Here is an 8,098-nt window from a genome sequence, read left to right as displayed (position 1 = left end):
TTTAAAGACAAGTCGTTGAGAATTGTTAGCGTTTTATTGGTAGGTTAAAAGGTTTTTTAACAGTAGTTCGTTGTGATGGGAAACTATATTGAGTTTGTCGGTATGTTTGTAATATATTTGTGTAGGCGGAATGGTTAACGATGTAATTATTGATGTTTGTGGGTGTCTTCTGATGATAGCGCTGTTGGAAATTGAAGAAATTCCTTGTTAATAATAAACTTTAGTTAAATAAAGATAAGGCTACGTTTATTCATAACACACAGTAAGTCAAGTATACATACGTACATTAAAATTGTCAAATTTTAACGTATGTACATTTGATGGAAAAAGAGTGTTGTAGCCTTTTCGATTATACTAAGTGAGCATTTTAAAGCAAATTAGACCTAAAATAAAAAAGTTAAACAACCGACCAGATTTTATCTCAGTAAAGAGTAATAAAAAACCGACTTTAAAAGTCATTAATTCCCCGGTTTGTCACGGTTTTCTTCAAATTTGAATGGGTCCACGGAATCATCAAAATCGGTTCACAAATGCCTTAGTTATCGCGTAACATACATACAAACAAAAAAAGTCGAATTGAGATCCTCTTCCTTTTTTGAAGTAGTTTAAAAATGAATGACGTTGCTAATCTGGGGAGAATAACAGCCAGGCTCAAATGGGATTGGGCGGGCACGTTGGCTGAACGTGAGAGGTAGGCGAACGTCGTCACTTCTTGGATGTTCAAGGCTTGTGAAACAGTTTGTCCAGAGACGTACCTTACCTATTTCTGCCGCCAAGCAGTACTGCGTTACTGCGTTTGAAGGATATAAAGATCCTGGTGAAATACAGGCATATGGGACTTGTCAACTTATGTCACTGTCTCTGAGTGGCACTGCAACTGCTTTGGACAGGCGTGTCGTTTATCACCAGGCCCATAACTTGTTCGTCCCGGCACTTTGTATCATAAAAAAAGTCTGCTGTTTACTCCATGTGTACTTTACGCTTCTCGTCTTTAAAGTTTCTCACACCGATAAAATTATCGACAAAAGATCTTTTTTACGTAAAACTCCACTTACGTTTCTCAACAGAGGTTCTACGTGGTTTAATTATCTACAATCGAATAACAGCAATCCGAATTATATTTTTACTAAGAATATTTAGGACATTAAGAAAATTCAAGAAAGGGTTATGGTATTTTCAATACAACCCGTAACACAAAAATAACATTATACCCACACTCTTAAGGCAGTCTGTAAAGGAACCTAGGCTTTCTTTACGCATCGCTTCGTCTTTGTAACCTCTTGAGACCTAGACTAGGGTACGAATGGGGCACCTAGGTTTTAAGTGATAGTATGTACTTGATGTTCGTAAAGAAATACAACTTGAATTTCTTTTATGTGATGTTTTTGTTACTTATGTAGGCGAATATGCAAAAAAGTAAGTTGTAAACGGTATTTTCATTAGAATTAAGTAAAACTTTGTATTGCTCGTAGAAAGTTTATTGTTACTTAGTAAAGTTGCTTCGTTGACCTCACTTGTGTTTTTTATCGGTATTTTTTTGGGATGATCTGCGTGACTCAGCCGTTGGTTATACCAACTGCGGTATTTGGTATCGAGGTCCCGGATTCCAATATACTAATTTAATATACGAACTTTTCTAAAATATTATAGCACATGGAATATCCTAGTTTATGACCAGGTAATGGATTTCAATGATTTCTCCTTTTTTAACTGGTTACCACGCTGGTCTGCTACGGAAAGGTCCGGGAGGACCGGAAGAAATATTTGTATGGCCTAAATTTATTTCTCTTGTGAGTTTGAGTGTAATTCGTTTTGTATAAGTGTCTATTTATGCCACTCGCGACACAGGGTTTCCCTAGAGCGGGGCTATGAATACGAGCGTTATTATTATTATTTGCACATCCCACTGATGGGCACGGGTCTCAGGCGATGGTTTAGGTCATAGTAGTAGGGGACCTCACAGGTTTTTCGAGAGTTGTGAACCTCTTTCGAAGTGCAGGTTTTATCACGATGTTTTTCCTTCACCGATATCTGGTGTTTCATTTGGTGGTTCCGTGCTCCAATATACCAATTTAAGTTATGAACTTTTCTAAAACATCTGGGTGCTCTGAGCAGTGCTTCTGAAATTTTGTTACTATGATGTTCATAGCACAGGGATTTTTGAAATAAATAAAAGACACACGCTTGGCCACAATCTCACCTGATGTTAAGCGACGATATTGCACGTTTGCCTAAAAATGCCTATACACTCTAGCCTTGAATAGCCCCAAATTGTACTTTTCGGGAAACACAGACAGTAGAGTAGGTACCCATTCCATCCCTTTTTCTAATTTCCTAGTTTATAACCAGGTAATGGATTTGATTGCCTGTTCTTTGGTAAAATATAAGGTGTTAATTTTTAATTGTAGTTCAAAATAGGATGGTTTGCATCAATATTAGACATTAGTCAGCCACAATGGTGGACTTGCAGTGCTGACCGCAATTAACTAGTACATGTGCACTTAATAATTTCAAATCAAGACAAATAATTTGAATTGCGAGACGAATAAATCGCGTTTTCTTCCTCCTCTTAGATATTAAAATTATAGCTTGACTTAAATGGTGAGATTAAAATAACCTATCGGAGAATTTCAGTCATCATTTTGACCTTTCCTAACTCGATTGAGCCATCACAATGGACGGGTAATGTAATGTAATTACATTAAGAACGCAGAATAAAAATTGCAATTGACCGTATCATATGCAGTGGCGGATTTGCAGTCTTGGTCACCCTAGGCCCCAGGCCATGTAATCAGTACTTACCAGCCGCCTCTTTCTCAGCACTCATCATATACTGGTTCACATACATAATGAATTTACTTTATTGCCAACTTACAACGATTCAGAAATTTTGTTAACTATAATAGCAGACGCGGTAGTGATAATATGTAGTGATGCAGTGATTATACATTACATTATAGATATGTAACATATATATAAACATAAAATTTACGAAAGTGATTTAGAAAGATTATTCTTAATACGATGCGGTGCAGTGCGGCCCGCCGTAATGTGCGTGAGCCGTTTAAAATATTTAGGTACTTTGAGTTATTTCTTATTATCATCAGTGAATTTTATGTCACGATTGGCCGCCCCTAAAATCTGGCCGCCCTAGGCCCGGGCCTGCTAGGCCTTAGGGCAAATCCGCCACTGGTCAGCCGTGACCTTACGTAAGACCTTCGCTGCTACCAGTTAGATTCTGGTTGAAAATCAGTGCTGTGCAAACCTAGTTTTGTGTATAAATTTCTTTGTTAAGTAATTTTCACATTTTGTGACGTGCGGTAACTTTTCAGTCTTTTTATAGGTCTATAGCGACATCTGTCGATGAGTGGCGGTTACTAAATAAAACTCGTATTTTTGAAATAAAGAACGAGGAATAAAAGAAACGAAAATTTCTTTCTTTTAAAGAGAACCAATAAAAAATAGAGTTGGATTTATAAACAATTTAATTCTCCTTTCAGATCGAGGTACCTAGATTTCTATTTACCTACATTTTATCTATTTGTACATACTTTGCATTTTCAGTATTAAATGTAAGTTTAAACAATGTTTTATTAATAAAAAACTATTATGCAATTTTGCAACTTAGCTTTTGGGTAATTTTCAGGTAACGTTTTTTGTACTCAATTTTGGTGACAATTTCTATTTATTTAAATATTTATATAATATCATCATGATGTATTGTTTAATATTCAAGTGTGGTACTGAAATATTCTTTAATATTTCACGATGATATATTCGAGTTATAATAAAAATTGTCACCAAAATTGAGTACCTACAAAAACTTACCTGAAAATTACTGACTTCCATATTTTAAAGAAAATTTGAATTTGGAAAACTGGGGAAAATTTTTTCCTCGATGATAACAATATTTTTGTATTTAAGCCCTTCAATTCATTAAATCAAAAAGTTTATACAGTATTATATCTACATCATTTACATTTATAAGTTATAGGTTGTACAAAAGCCAATTACGGACATTCCATATACAAAATACAATGATATTATGTCTACAACAAATATTTATTGTATAAATACTTTAAGAATAAAAATGCAAGGTGGCTCTAAATGTGTTTTCGGGAGTATATTTTAGTTATGTCAAAAATAAAAATAAATAGGCTCTAAGATAGAAAAACACAAACTTCTATTTTTGACGATACTATCAAAAGAACACGTCTAATAACAAAATATTTTTCTACAAGAAAATATATCAATATATAAATAGCAATATCCTTAAAAATCCTGTCCAACTTTTCCTAATACTGTCAACTTCATCAAGTCTAGACGCCAGCAAAAAAAAGTTGAAAACTTTCGGCGCGTTTCTGAATCGCCGACCGAACTTACTTTCAAATTGGATGTCTACGATGCAGATAAAAAAGGTTCTATGCGATACGAATATTGCACACGAAGACGGCGGCCGACGAAATAAAAATAAAACCATCTGACATTCTATTTTTCTCTGGAAAGGAGCCTGCGCGCGCATTGTGACTCCGTTGCGCTCGCGCACAAAACAAACAAGATCGTATGCGCTTGACGACCGATGTTAAAACAGGACAGACGTATCTGTTCAAACCACGAGTAAAAAAGATAGATATAGAAAGGGCGTTCCGTATTCGAATTTCACATCCAATTAATGCTCAGTGGGCTTCCAAGGGGGCGGAGCTTCATCGATCCAAAGCTAATAGGGATCGAGCCAAAATGATCTATAAGGATCTATAGATCACCGCGCAGCCGCCGCATATTGTATGTTATCGTTAATATCGCGGATTATTTATTTCGTATCTACTTTTGATGACTGAATGTTGCTTTTCGTTTGTGTTAATTTTCATAAATTTTAAATCGTTTTAAAAAGATATATTAAAATTAAATTAAAAGGATATATTGTCATGATTTCGTTATTTCTAGTCTCATAAACCACAGTGTTGTTAGTTGTTACACTACATAAAATAAATTCTGTAGGTGAGAGGTTTGGAATTTTGATGATTTTACAAACACTGCTTTAGAATGCAAAAAAATACACGCAATGGTAAAAGACGTTAAGTCCTAACGTCGTATGTTTTTTATTTAACATATTTTATTGGAACAAGTCGTGACGTGGTGACAAGCGACAAGCCTGTCCATAACAGTTGCAGTGCCGCTCAGAGCTATAAATAGCAAAGATCTGTGGAGCATTGCCACTACGCCCCTCACCCAGAGATGCCTATATAAGTTGAAGAGTCTCACGTGCCTGTAATGTCACCAGCACCCTTAACTCTACAAGATTGTCTTTTGTAAAAAATTCTCTTTAAGACACTCTGTAGTAAAAATTACATGCTATTTGGCACCTAATGTTCTGTACCTCTCACCTACAGAATTAAGTTAAAGAGATTACATTACGTTTCGTAAAAGGCTTTGGTAGTTGTAGACATAATTTAGCTACGATTTTTATAAACTTATTATATATATATATAAAAAATTGACTTTGACTTTTTTTAATAATACCAAGTGATGGGATGAACAAGTCGTGCCACTGGTGTTAAGTGACACGCCTGTCCATGACAGTTGCAATGCCATTCAGAGCTTTAAATCGTAAAAATCTGACGGTCGCTGTCACTGTACCCGTCACCCTGAAACATAAGTTGACAAGTCCTATGTGCCTGTAATTTCACCAGCACCTTCGTTAGTACTTTTCTGGACGAACTCTTTCACAAGGAGCTCTACAACTAATAAAATACATAGATACCCACATATAATAAAATACTACTGTAGGATCAAATAATTTTCGTTGTTATAAAAATACAAAATCACAACATATTTATACTACCTACCTACATAACGAGATATTGTCGCGATTGCCACACATTACCACACATACTTTTTCGAACAAACTAATGTCCATTGTGCTCTGTTCCAAAAATCAAATATAATTATGTTATTTTAGATGTGAAAAAAAAATGACATTAGCAATGATATTATGATCGATAATTCTATCAATTGGTGAAAAGAATATTTCAATATTTTGTTACTTTATTTATTAAATAAATGCTAAATACATAAAATAAAAAAAAAAAAACATATAATTATCTACAAAACTCATATAAACCATAATATAAGCGAGCAAATAAAACAGAAAACAGGAATGTAGACAAAAAGGACGAAGACTCAGCATTGCTGACTTTCAGTCTTCACCTAGGTATAATAATTCGCTTGCTATATCAGACCGGCAAGTCTGTCGTGTCAAACCAAAACACTGCAAGTCCTAGTACAGTGTTTTGTAAATTAATTTCGGCTTCACACCGATGGAGAAGAGGAAGAGGAAGCCCACTAGTCGTAACCTGTCTGGCACAGCACCGACAGGAGCGAACTATCTGCTGCGTCCTCCACTGCATTACTCCACGAAGTCTGAGGAGATAGTGGAGTACATCTGATTAAAAACCAAATACACCCCGAGAGTCGAGCAGTTGGACTCCCGCCACAACGTGAATTTTAATTCGTTTATGTTGAGCGTACCAACCGAACTTCTATCGACTTTCAGGAAGGAGGTTTTTTGGCCGAAGGTTGGAACTAGTTACCTGATTGCGCCACACGTCGCCTACAAGTGCAATTCGTGTAGATTATTTATATTGTTATATTATATTGTATGTAAGTGTCCTTAAGGTATATATTGCGTGGTTCATGTAGCCTGAATTAACAAAAAAAAATAAAAAATAAATTACAAGAATCTTTTGTAAAGGGAAAAGAAATTTATTAGTTTTTCAATAGAAATAGATTATTTTTCGAAATATACCTAATGATAATAGCTGGATAGAATCTTTTGATATCTAATGTACAAAGCAAGTTAACCGGTACCGGAAAATCCTCTTGCGACTTTTTATAAGTGCTGTTTGATATGATACTGATGTATTTTGATGTTATAAGGTACAAAAATTCAATAAAAATTAACTGCCTCCGTGGCCGAACGGTTACCATGCCGGGCTGCCACGCAGAGGTCCCAGGTTAAGGAGAAACATTTGTATGGCCTACATTTATTTCTCTCGTGAGTTTGGGTGTAATTTGTGGTTGTCTATGTGTGTGCCCATGGCACCCGCAGGGTTTCCCTAGTGCGGGGCTATGTTGAGTGTGTGCGTTATTATTATTATTATTAATAATTGCACCTAATTTAAAAATTCTAAATTGAAATTGGTTCCGAGGCACTTCTTCCCTGGACGAACTCTGTCACAAGGAGCTACTGCTACTAAATTACTACTGTTTCTTTTACGTAAACACAGTTATAAAAATAAAAAGAATATGAACTAAAACGTTCATAAATTGATTGTTATACAGTCGTCTTGTACCTATACGTTGTAATTTGATATTTTCGGCTTTTCTTTCTCTATATCTATATTCAATAAATCAAAATATGTTTGTGTTAAAAATCATGAAACAAATATATGCAACAAGCACACAGAAAAATTCGTAAGATCGCTAGTTCGTTCCGTGACTTAGTTGGCATAGCGTCAGGCACGGTTTGCTGGAAGACATTGGTTCGAATTAGTTCGATCTTTGTATTAATATTATAACAAACTAGTGGAGTAATTTCACAAAAATAATTGAATATCATGGTGATCAAACATGGTGACATTCGATAAACTTGAAAGAAAAAAATATTGTCATTACATATATTAAAGTAGGTATTGTTATTCTCTTAAGAAGTTATGTGCACAACTGTGCGCAACACTGGCACATTCCAGAATATGACTACGACTCACGTGGTGTGAAAAGACCTGAAAGTACTTGTAGGCTGGATGAGGATGGTGTAATTAAAAAAAAGGTAAGACCACCAGCGACTGGCTATAATTTCAAATATGAGAACGTAAGAGCTTTTCTAGTAACCGAATTGTTTTATAAAGGAAATGTCTCCCCCATACGCCAGCATGATTCTCTCGAAGCGAGGCATCTCTGTTCCACAATGGAGCTTGAGATACCTTAATTAGCTCTCGTTAACAAACGACGATCTATGAGAACAATGAACGCTGTGGAGTAGTAATAGGTACCGTCGAAATGCAAAACTCAAAATAAACAGTGTCATTATGACTTGTAA

This window comes from Hyposmocoma kahamanoa, unplaced genomic scaffold (genome assembly GCF_003589595.1).
Source record: "Hyposmocoma kahamanoa isolate Upper Pololo Valley unplaced genomic scaffold, ASM358959v1 160, whole genome shotgun sequence".
Classification (NCBI taxonomy): Eukaryota; Metazoa; Arthropoda; class Insecta; order Lepidoptera; family Cosmopterigidae; genus Hyposmocoma; species Hyposmocoma kahamanoa.
Note: the sequence above shows the minus strand (reverse complement) of the source record.